Source organism: Oryx dammah, unplaced genomic scaffold (genome assembly GCF_014754425.2).
Source record: "Oryx dammah isolate SB20612 unplaced genomic scaffold, SCBI_Odam_1.1 HiC_scaffold_3, whole genome shotgun sequence".
NCBI classification, from domain to species: domain Eukaryota; kingdom Metazoa; phylum Chordata; class Mammalia; order Artiodactyla; family Bovidae; genus Oryx; species Oryx dammah.
In genome coordinates this window covers 9,374,511-9,387,524 of record NW_024070187.1, presented here as the reverse complement: position 1 = coordinate 9,387,524, position 13,014 = coordinate 9,374,511, and positions in this window count along the sequence as shown.

Sequence of the window (13,014 nt, the reverse complement as noted above, 5' to 3'; positions counted from 1 at the left end):
GATAGCAAACTATTTCTTGTTCTAATTTCTTAGACAAACCTCCACCATTGGCCCTTAGATTTTCTTACTGGTAAAACTGGAGTTTGGGTGAGAAAATGAGGCATTGGGCCTTGTAGTGTTCTTATATGGGCTTTTGGCCTTGAAGGGCTTCTTTACTTATAGTATATTGATTAATTCTGGAAAGATGCTTTGGAGGAGTCTCTTTGAATTTTGATGAGTGCTGCACTGTGAATTTTTCCAACATGAATTGAAGATTTTTCCCATAAGGAAAGCGGTAGCTGAATCAATAAGGAAAAAATGATCAATGTTTCCAGAATCAGCTTTCGTACTGTCAGAGATGGAAAAAATAAAAGTTGTCAAATTATTATTTAATTCACATCATGGGATACTTTGACTACTGTCAATTTCAAAAAGTATTTTTCCCTTTTGAGAGAAAGACATTCCTTGCATGCTACTTCTCTAACAAATCTTGGTCTAATAAACAATTGTTGGGGAGGAACAAAAGAGGAAAGGGTGTCTTTCTCTGAGAGCCAAATACAAAGGAAGAGTTTAAGAGACAACAACCTCTTGACTTTCACTGGAGGTCCTCATTATTTAAACTGTTTTAGTACCCCAAGACAAAGGGTTGTTTTACAATAGTGCTGTTGAGTATCAAGAGTGGCTCTGGTATCAGAACCATTTCCATTATAAATGGAAGAGATTCATCCTCGCCTGGAGAAATGTTTCTCCAAGGCAATTAAGAGAAAAGATTGGGAAGAACCTTTGTAGTTCCTTAGACTCTAGTCATTGAGAATTGGAAGGACATTGGAAAGTCTAGTTAGTGGGTGGAAGGCACCTAAAACGTTTAAATTTGTAACAATCTCTTTTACAGTGTGTGGCTTTTTACAATAATAGCAGAAACTAGAAGAGTTTTGATTTTGTTTAGGAACCTTTATTTGCTTGAGTTGAAGATTAAGAATTTTGATAGCCTTTTTTGAAGGTGACTCATCTAGAGTAAGAAAACTAATTTGCTTGGTTAACTAAATATAGAGTGGTTATTCTAGTCCTTCTCACTAGAAGGGAAAGGTCCTGATTCAGCCCGTAAATAAACAGATAAAAGATACCTGCATGCAATCAACATCTGAAGGAGGACCAGGATTTTATTTAAGAATAATCTAAAGTCAATTGAATAATTATGAACAAGTTAATCAGATTTTTGTGTACAAGTGTGAATTTTATTCCAAGCAACAGGTTTTGCAAAGGCACTAGGAATTGTTCAGTGATTGTCCAAACCTGAAAATATACTGTTAGTGGACTGGTCTTCCAGTTGTAATGCCAGAGACCTTTCAGGACTTACCCAGTTAGTAGTTGCCATCCAGTGTTGTGCCTGGTCTTTACTGACAAGTATATAAACTAGCTGGCATCAGTCAGAGAAACCAGGTTGATAGAGCTGAATGACAATTTTTAAATACCTTAGCAAATCTGCAAGATCCTTTGATTATTTGGAGGAAATCTTTGACTATGGCTCACAGTTCAGCTTCAGTGCATAGAGTATAAAAAATGTGTGTTTAGCTTCTGGGTCTTCAGAAGCCTTAGTTTTAAAGCTTTCTGCTAGGTTCAGAGGAAAAAGAATGGGAAGAGTTTCAGAGAAAGGAGGTAGTTTGTGAGAGAATTAGTGTGGGGAATGAAAGGTATAGTGGGGGGGTAGGTGGCATAGAATGGAAGGCATAAGATGGCAATGGAAGTAGGCCAGAAGGAGCTGGCCAGAAGGAACTGAGTGAGAGAGATAAGATGATGCCAGAGGCAGATCCAAAGACAAAGAAGGAAAGGAAGATGAGCCTGAGGCTTTGGGACCTATTTTACCATTTCCTAATTTTTCTTCCCTCAGTTAATCTTAAAATCTTATTTTGCAGAGTGATACTGTTAAACTCCTGATAACATTGAGAAGCCTCAAAATACCAACTGAAATAAGCATTTCATTCACTTCTGGAAATTTTTGAACTATTGTAGTGAGAAACCTATATGCAGGTCAGGAAGCAACAGTTAGAACTGCACATGGAACAACAGAGTGGTTCCAGATAGGAAAAGGGGTACGTCAAGGCTGTATATTGTCACCCTGCTTATTTAACTTATATGCAGAGTACATCATGAGAAACGCTGGGCTGGAAGAAGCACAAGCTGGAATCAAGATTACCAGGAGAAATATCAATAACCTCAGATTGCAGATGACACCATTCTTATGGCAGAAAGTGAAAAAGAACTGAAAAGCCTCTTGATGAAAGTGAAAGAGGAGAGTGAAAAAGTTGGCTTGAAGCTCAATATTCAGAAAACGAAGATCATGACATCTGGTCCCATCACTTCATGGGAAATAGATGGGGAAAGACTGGAAATAGTTTCAGACTTTATTTTTTTGGGCTCCAAAATCACTGCAGATGATGACTGCAGCCATGAAATGAAAAGACGCTTACTCCTTGGAGGGAAAGTTATGACCAACCTAGATAGCACATTGAAAAGCAGAGACATTACTTTGCCAAAAAGGTCCATCTAGTCAAGGCTATGTTTTTTCCAGTGGTCATGTATGGATGTGAGAGTTGGACTATGAAAAAGCTGAGCACCGAAGAATTGATGCTTTTGAACTGTGGTGTTGGAGAAGACTCTTGAGAGTCCCTTGGACTGCAAGGAGATTCAACCAGTCCATTCTGAAGGAGATCAGTCCTGGGATTTCTTTGGAAGGAATGATGCTAAAGCTGAAACTCCAATACTTTGGCAACCTCATGCGAAGAGTTGATTCATTGGAAAAGACTCTGATGCTGGGCAGGATTGGGGGCAAGAGGAGAAGGGGATGACAGAGGATGAGATGGCTGGATGGCATCACCGACTAAATGGACAAGAGTTTGGGTGAACTCCAGGAGTTGGACAGGGAGGCCTGGTGTGCTGCAGTTCATGGGGTCGCAAAGAGTTGGACACGACTGAGCGACTGAACTGAACTGAACTGAACTGAGTTCAATTTTGTTTTAAAGGAATTGAATGTTTGGATTTCAGAAGTTCCCCATAATGGCCACTGATAATCTAAATAAATTGCCTTTGGTCAGGTTGGTTCATTTAATTAGAAATGTGCATCGGAAAGACAGGTTTTTAGATGTAACACTGGCTGGAGTCCCCGTGGTGGGGGCACCCTGATAATAACTAAGTTGCCATTTCTTAGAAGTTTTTCCTCAAGAGTAAAGTACAAATGTCAAATAATTAAAATGGATTATAGCATAAATGGTTTGCAAACTCTTTGATCTGAGCCAATCTCAGCCATTCCTAAAAAGCAACTTGGTCCCAGGGGAGCTAGGCCAAAGAGGTTTTAAGCCAGTCTCTGGGGAATAGTCCTTATTAGGGCATCAGCCAGAGACTGAAAATTGGCAGTTTCAATTGAAGCAGTTTCTTCTTGAAGTTACTGGGCTGAAGACTTTTTCAGCCAGCTTTGGTTGAAAGTCTGATCTCAAAATTACACCTAAGTGCTAAATGAGTGCTGACATACAGAACAAGGACTTAACCAGACATACAAACTTTTAAATAGATATCTAATAAAACCTGGAGGGTAGCAAATGCAAGGAAGACATGAGCTCAGATATAGGAGAAAGATATCCCTTCAAAATTTAAAGCCACTGAGAAAATTCAGTGAGAAATGATGAGTTCAATTGTGGGTACTACCTGTTTGCACATCAGCCCTGGAGCCATTTAGAGCTGGCTTCCTTATTCCCCTTACCAGCCACCAAAATGTTAACCTGAAACAAACAACCAGATATTTCTCCAGCAAAGATTGGTTTATTCAGATCAGCAGAGGATTGAAATACAGGGTCTTCAGCCATGGTGAACCACGGGCACATCCCTATATGGCAAGGGAAAGAGAACACTTTTTACAGAGGAAAAGAAAGCTGGGTGGGCTATAGTAAACAAAGAGTCCATGGCTTCTCAGAGGCCGAGTCTCTTCTTCTTCCTGTTGGGCCCTGCTACAGTCACAGATATGAGAACTTCCCCTTCTGGTCTTCCAACTCTAATAAATTAAGTTTACTGTTTCTTAACTTTTACAGAGTATACATTGAGGATATTTATGGATACTGAATTAGGCTGCTCTGAAAAAAATGACAATGCAGTTGAGTTTTAGATAAATGAGTTGTAATTAGTTAAATAGGTTAAAATGCAGGGGGAGATGCTTAAAGCTGTCATTCTCAACCTTTGTATTAAAATTAGGAGTGTAGTGGCTCAGATGGTAAAGCGTCTGCCAGCAGTGTGGGAGACCCAGGTTCGATCCCTGGGTCGGGAAGATCCACTAGAGAAGGAAATGGCAACCCACTCCAGTATTCTTGCCTAGAAAATACCACGGATGGAGGAGCCTGGTGGGCTACAGTCCATGGCGTTACAAAGAGTCAGACACGATTGAGTGATTTCACTTAGACAGCAAATAAGGTCAATTAAATCAGAATTTATATGGATGGGACCAAGGAATGAATAACTTTTTAATGTCTCCCATGATTCCAAATTGCAATGGATAGCTAATTTTTGAAACCACTGAGTTAGAGAAATGAAAATGTAAAATTTTAAAGAAGCTGTTTCTGATGCATAGAAGATAGAATGGAAAAAATAATGTTAAAGACAAGTGGATACACATTTTAATCTTTTTGATAAGATTATTTCAGCTGTAATATAATTACTAATAAAATACAATATAAGCTCATTTTTTAAAATCACATTTGTGGCTCCTAACACTTTTATATCTTTTCCGTCATGACACGATTTCAAGTATCTTCAATATATTGTTTACTTTCTCCTGGACATAATCGTTAGCTAGTAATGTTCTTTTAGGGGTTAATCAGAATATATTACAGTACCTCAAATTGGTTAAGACAAGACGGAAAAGAGCAAAATATATTTATCCTTTTTTCCCAAGCTGAGAGTTGGGTTTGATACTTAGTAAAGTATGCTCAAATGATTGAAATAATCTTGAATTCAGTAAAACACTATAGAAAAAAAATAGTCAACTTGAAAACAGGAAACCATATATCTGAAATATCAATACCTTACCACATAATCTTAGAAATTTGGACCTACCATTTTAAGAGGTACAAGAGGTAAAGTAGAACACTGCCGTTAATGCCAATTTGAGGTGGTCAAATTATGACTTTGGAGAAGTTCTCTTCTTTTTTTCGTCTTAGTAACATGAAACATATTTTCTGAGGATATTTTCAATATTATAAATTTATATACAAGTTGTTTAACACAGGATGGAATTAAACCAAAGCATAATTGAAATATAAACATAAGTTTTCTTAAGTAGATCAGCTCATCTCAAAAATAACATATCTTGAAAAATAGATTTTTTTTTACCTTGTGAAAGATAATTGTCCTCATTATATCGTCAACTCTGTTTAAAAACAAACAAAAATAATAAGCTATTATCTATGCTATATAATTTGTGGGATTCTTATGGAAATTAATCTAATGGTGCTTTTAGAATGCTTTGAAATATACTTCAAAAATATTATAAAGTAGTATAAGTTAATCTAAGTATATTCTTTTCTGATAACTATGATCACTATTCATGCTTAATTTTTATATGAAGATATTTTTAAGTATTCATATCCTGGGGATTGTTCTGAAGTTTCACATTTACTCACTTAGATTTTTTCCCCCAATGAAATTCTGTAAAATAGACACTAAGCTTCATTTCACAGGTAAGGAAACTCATGCAAAAGAAGAAATATGCCTTAGCCAATAAACTCACAGTGGAAACAGTCCTTACTGAGTTTTAGGCTTCAGAGTCTGTGGAGATCAATTATATTTCACTTTTTCTTTCTGCTTGTCTATTTTAATCATTGGCTTAAAAATATGTTTGAATTATTAATAAGAAAGGATTAATTAATAAGATGCTATGTGTCAAATGAGATGCTAGTCACTAAAATAGATACAGTCACTGCTCTCATGGAGCCTGCATCCTAATGTGCATGTGCATCAGGCAAACCAAGCAGACAGATGTAACTAGTAGGCAGCATTAAAGTTGATTATAGATCAGAATACATGTGGGCATGCTGCAGTCCATGGGGTCGCAAAGAGTCAGACATGACTGAGCCACTGAACTGAACTGAACTGAATTGATATAGGGTGAGTAAAAATGTGTTTCTAAGCAGAATTTTTTTAAATAGATTTAAAAGGGCAAAAATAAGAGAGCACTATGGAGAGTAGGAAAAGGCATTACAGCCACAGGAAACAATATATTTTATGACCAATATAATGGTTCCGTTCAGTTCACTTCAGTTCAGTTCAGTTGCTCAGTCGTATCCAACTCTTTGCAACCCCATGAATTGCAGCACACCAGGCCTCCCTGTCCATCACTAACTCCGAGAGTTCACTCACACTCACATCCATCGAGTCAGTGGTGCCATCCAGCCATCTCATCCTCTGTCGTCCCCTTCTTCTCCTGCCCCCAATCCCTCCCAGCATCAGAGTCTTTTCCAATGAGTCAACTCTTCACATGAGGTGGCCAACGTACTGGAGTTTCAGCTTTAGCATCATTCCTTCCAAAGAAATCCCAGGGCTGATCTCCTTCAGAATGGGCTTGTTGGATCTCCTTGCAGTCCAAGGGGTCTTCTCCAACACCATAGTTCAAAAGCGTCGATTCTTCAGCACTCAGCTTTCTTCACAGTCTAACTCTCATATCCATACATGACCACTGGAAAAACCGTAGCCTTGACTAGATGGACCTTATTAGCAAAGTAATGTGTCTGCTTTTCAATATGTTATCTAGGTTGGTCATAACCTTTCTTCGAAGGAGTAAGCATCTTTTAATTTCATGGCTGCAATCACCATCTGCAGTGATTTTGGAGGCCCCCAAAATATAGTCTGCCACTGTTTCCACTGTTTCCCCATCTATTTCCCATGAAGTTAAGGTAGCATAGTCACTGAGGAAGAAATGAGATGGCATATGATTTGAACCATATATAGTCTTAAAAGATCATCATAAAATATTTGATTTTTATTTTAATTCCAATAGGAATCCACTCAAATTTGTCGTGTTTTGTCTTATTATTGATAAAACAAATTTGTATATATTTTAAATGTCCTTCAGTGATAATTATAATCAGAAAATTATCAAGTTATAATTTTAATAATCAATTTTATGATCCAAATATAGTATACTTTTTCTCATTATAACCAAATTATAATCAGAAAAATATTGCCAGGATTCTGGTTTTAACTTAGACTTGCAAAGAGCTTGGAAGGCATCACTTTCTTCATTAAAATAGAAAAATCTGAACTAACTAAAAACTAATGATTTCTTAGACCTACTAGAATAATTAACACAGAATAAACTGTCATTCAAAAATCTGGAGAGCAAGGTACATCCAGTGAGATACAGAAACAAAGAAAAGGAGTAACTTAACAATCACCCAGTATTTCTGTCTGTCAGATGACAATGTTATCATCATCTAGATCCTCAATATTTTTTATAAGTAACTCCCATTGTTCAAATGTCCAATGAAAACTCAATATACATGCCAAAGACAAAGTTATCAGTTCAGTTCAGTTGCTCAGTCGTGTCTGACTCTTTGAGACCCCATGAATCGCAGCACGCCAGGCTTCCCTGTCCATCACCAACTCCCGGAGTTCACTCAGACTCACGTCCATCCAGTCTGTGATGCCATCCAGCCATCTCATCCTCTGTCGTCCCCTTCTCCTCCTGCCCCCAATCCCTCCCAGCATCAGAGTCTTTTCCAATGAGTCAACTCTTCACATGAGGTGGCCAAAGTACTGCAGTTTTAGCTTTAGCATCAGTCCTTCCAAAGAAATCCCAGGGCTGATCTTCAGAATGGACTGGTTGGATCTCCTTGCAGTCCAGGGGACTCTCAAGAGTCTTCTCCAACACCACAGTTCAAAAGCATCAATTCTTCGGTGCTCAGCCTTCTTCACAGTCCAACTCTCACATCCATACATGACTACCTGAAAAACCATAGCTTGACTAGACGGACCTTAGTTGGCAAAGTAATGTCTCTGTTTTTGAATATACTATCTAGGTTGGTCATAACTTTTCTTCCAAGGAGTAAGCGTCTTTTAATTTCATGGCCGCAATCACCATCTGCAGTGATTTTGGAGCCCAAAAAAATAAACCCTGACACTGTTTCCACTGTTTCCCCATCTATTTCCCATGAAGTGATGGGACCGGATGCCATGATCTTCGTTTTCTGAATGTTGAGCTTTAGGCCAACTTTTTCACTCTCCCCTTTCACTTTCATCAATAGGCTTTTTAGTTCCTCTTCACTTTCTGCCATAAGGGTGGTGTCATCCTCATATCAAAGGTTATTGATATTTCTCCCAGCAATCTTGATTCCAGCTTGTGTTTCTTCCAGTCCAGCGTTTCTCATGATGTACTCTGCATATAAATTAAATAAGCAGAGTGACAATATACAGCTTTGACGTACCCCTTTTCCTATTTGGAACCTGTCTGTTGTTCCATGTCCAGTTCTAACTTCTGCTTCCTGACCTGCATACAGATTTCTCAAGAGGCAGGTCAGGTGGTCTGGTGTTCCCATCTCTTTCAGAATTTTCCACAGTTTATTGTGATCCACACAGTCAAAGGCTTTGGCATAGTCAATAAAGCAGAAATAGATGTTTTTCTGGAACTCTTTTGCTTTTTCCATGATCCAGCGGATGTTGGCAATTTGATCTCTGGTTCCTCTGCCTTTTCTAAAACCAGCTTAAATATCAGGAAGTTCACGATTCACGTATTACAACCCAAGTAAAAACTGTAAATTGAAGTAAACTATTTGCATAAGCAGATAATGACTTTATATAATTTTTATTAGTAAATTCAAGGTAATATACGATAATTTGTAGAAAATAGACAAAAAATGATTTTACCAGACACTGAATTCTAGGGGGGAGAAAACAAAACTCTAAAACTGAAAAGGCTACAGTTGAAGAGCTCAATATGTAGGGTTTTTTAAGAGTAGCAGAGTCAGAGGATTAGTAAACTAGAAGTCAGGTTACTAAAAATATCTAAAGTCAAAGAAAAGAAAAGAACAGAAAGCAGAGAACATGCTAAACAGATCTAATATAAATAGAATTAGACACAGACTAGAAAGGAAAAGAATAAGCAGCAGCCTTATTGGAAGAAATTATTTTCCAGTCTGAAAGAAAAATCTAACCCTTGCCTAAGCACTTTGTGTCATTGCTTAGACCCATTTTCCTAAGAAAAAATACAAAGCAGTAAGAGAAACAATCCATGACACCCTCAAAAAAATGGCAGTAAGATTTACAGACATGGAAATAGAAAAGGTGTTAGTATGAAAAAAAATAGCATGGTCTCTTTAAAGTCCTCAAAATATATTCACCCCCTGTAAAATTTCTTTCAAAATGGAAGATGAAATAATGATTTCATGTAGACAGTATTTGAGAGTCTGTTACGAGTATACAAATGGAATACTAAATCCACACATAGGATACTAAAAGATTTTTCAGGAAAAAATAATAGCAGAAGGATGAGGGAAATGTAGGAAAGAATAAAGGGCAAGTGAAAAGTAAAATGAGATATTAGATTTATTATAACCTCAAATTCAATAGAGGTGAGTATTCTGAGAAATCAAAAGAAAAAGAAAAAGTTTCCAAATACCAAAAGATTGTAGTGAAATGTTTTTGTCTTATAACAGAAATAACAGATTTTTGAATGGGAGGTAAATAGTTTAGATCAGAGATTGCAAACTCAAATGTCAGAAATTCATATAAAGTCACTTGAGGGACAAGTTGTAGTTCTGCAGCCTGTATCAACTTTTGCTCACAGTTTTCTCAGCAATTTGGAGTGTATCTGATAATGCCACAAGAACCAAAACAAGGTATATTGACCTGATCAGGGTTGGGGAGAGACATTTAATCACTAAGACAGGAATGAAAGTTGCTAGAGAGACATGGACACCTCTTTTTAACTTACTGGCATGAATCACACTTTCAAAATTTTTCACATAAAACTCATGTACCTTAGTGAATAAATCCTTTTTTAAAAAGATTGAAATAAAGTCCTACTTAAAGATGCTTTCTTTGGGGAGAGTGCTGGGAACCATACTTAAAGTCTTTAATTAGTAGAGTTAGCAGTATTGATTTGATAAGAACACACCATATGTATGTTCTTAGATAATGCAGTTCATTAATCATGGATTGATGTCTTTCCTACTGTGGATTTTTAGAAGTCTACTTATTCCACATAACTCTTTGTATTTCTGAATTTGTTCTTTTCGTGTTAGGATGGATTTTATCAAAATAATGTGAGATTTAATTACACATCAATAATATAAAAGGACATTTTAGTGAATTACAATGCTATTGAGTCATAAATAAGAGTCTATACACTACTTACTCTGGATTCATGAGCACAAAATGTATGGGAGTTTTAAGACATGAAGCCACATTTTTCTACCATAAAGTTGAATTAAATTGATCTAATTTTAGAGTGTCTGACACATGTACACATATGATTTTGTAAAAAAAAAAAGAGTCATATAAGATATTCAGAGTGTTGAAGGAATGTAGATGACTGTATAAAATGTTATATATGAAAATTAATGTGGTGAATTATATATTTAGTTTCCTAAAAGTAGAAATAGGATTTATAAAACTAACTATAATTTATAAATGTCTTGATTGCCTCTTCTCCATCATTCCATTTATAGGAATAATTGAAAATTGCATCTTCTTAAATGAGCATGCATAACAGGGTAAAACCAGTATAGTACACTAACCTATACAAGTGTATGAATGCTGCATTTCAAGCCTCTATATTGCTCTTGGCTAGAGAGATTTCTAATCCCTGAAGGTGGTAGATTAGCACTTGAAGTACCAAGAGACTGTTATGCCTAAAGCAAAATTCTTGGGGATTAAGGAAACAAAAATCAATATAGTTTCTTTTAGTATTTTACCCGTTGAAAGGATTCTTTTTTTTTTCCCCTTAATTTTGTGTATTTTTTGCACACTCTTGTGTGTTTAGATTTGAAGTTACTCAGAAATTTTATTTGTCTTTTGAAATTATTGACAAAAAGAAAATTGAATTAATCATCATTATGCTTTGATCCTGTAATAATCTGCTGTTGAGTATAAATCATTTGATTTAGCAGTTAGAGTCTGTTATTGATCTTGAATCACATATTCAGTAGAACACTAGGTAAGTCCAATGTGTTTGAGGTTGAGAGAGGATGTAATCAAGTGGAGACAGCAAACATTTATAAGTTAGGATGTCAGTAAAGTCATCAGTAAAGAGATCATATCTGGATAAAAATCTTCAATTAAAGTGATTACTTAAATTTATTAAATTTAAAATAATCTTTTCTCTTGTGATCCTTCATTTATACCTATTATGTATAGCCAAATTAGAGAGAACAGTGAAATGTGACGCATTTTACCAACTGATATCTTTGCAGAATTTTTGGGTAACACTAATTTACTTTTTTGGTAGTGACAGAGAACTGGTTAGTTTCCACTTAATAATTTTCATTACAATAACCTTAGCATCATTAGCATGGTAGTCATTCTAGGCATTTTGCTATTTTTTTAAGTATATCTACTCCAACTACACATTGAAGTAGTGAAGAAATGTATCACATGATGGTCTCTGCACACTGCTATGCATAGGTTTCTGTCAAAACTCATCACTTCTAGGTTAGCTTTATCTAGTAAATGACAGAGCATTCAGTTATCCAGAAATTGTCGATTTGGGTGTCCTTTCCATAGTCTCTGAAAGATAAGGGTGTTTTCCTTTCTTTAGTATGTAAATACCTAGCTAAATAGCATCTGGACATTTGGTTGAAGGTTTACAATGACATTTAGCACGTTTTTTTTTTTTTCCTGTGTTATTACTGAGGGGTCCTTTCTCAAGTTTTTCAGCTTCACCTGGACTCTATCTCAAACTATGGATTAACCCAGTGCATGCATGCATGCTCAGTCACTTCAGTTTTGTCCAACTCTTGGTGACTGTATGGACTGTGGCCTGCCAGGCTCGTCTGTCCATGGGTTTCTCCAGGCAAGAAGATTGGAATGTGTTGCCATGCTCTCCTCCAGAGGATCTTCCTAACCCAGGCATGGAAACTGGGTCTTCTGCAATGCAGGTGTATTTTTTACTACTAAGCCACCGGGAAAGCCCCAGATTAATCCAATAGAAATATTCAAATGTGAGGACAGAATTATCTCTTGTGGTAGCTCAAGTATATATAAACCATACCTTGGTTTATATTATATGGAGTGTTTTGTTGTTACTTTTACGGTTAGTTATTAGAATTTGGCTTCCCATCTATATTGGTTCTATAGTACCAATAGATTCAGTTAATCTGATACCACTAATGTGCTGCCTTTTTTGGTAATCTTCTCTAATGGTAAAATGTTTCTCTCTGACCTTTTCCATGCTGAAATCTGTCTCCATTGGGAACTGAGAACTCATTTCAACTGGCTGTCCCATATCTGTCCCAATGCCATCAAAAGTTAGTCAAAGATGATGGGGCTACACTTACCGGTTATAGTTCTTTATGCTTTGTAAAGGAAATATTTTCTATAATTTTTCATGAATTTATCAACTACTGATGGGTTGATCCTTTATTCTAGGTTCTACTCTAGGTACATTCAGTAATGAACAAAAGAGACACAAATCTTTGTTCTCATAGAGTTTGCATTCCACTTGAACTCAGAAGTTGAATAAAAGAATAAAAAGACTATTTTGGGAAGTTATATGTGCTTTGGAAATAAAGAAGGGGCTATTAAGTTTTGGAGGGTATGGTAAAATTTTAAATAAGTTGTTCAAAGATATATCTGAAAAATATGGTGTGTAAGGCAAACCCTAAATAAACCGTATGGGACATGGGGATATCAGGATTGAATATGGAGGGTGTTAGTCAACAAAACAAATAGCAAATGCAAAAAACCTGAACTGAGACTTTCCTGGCATGTTTAAAGAACATTAAGGAGTCAGGTGTGGCTGGAATGGAGGGAGAAAAGAGGAGAGGTTAAATGAGTAATGGA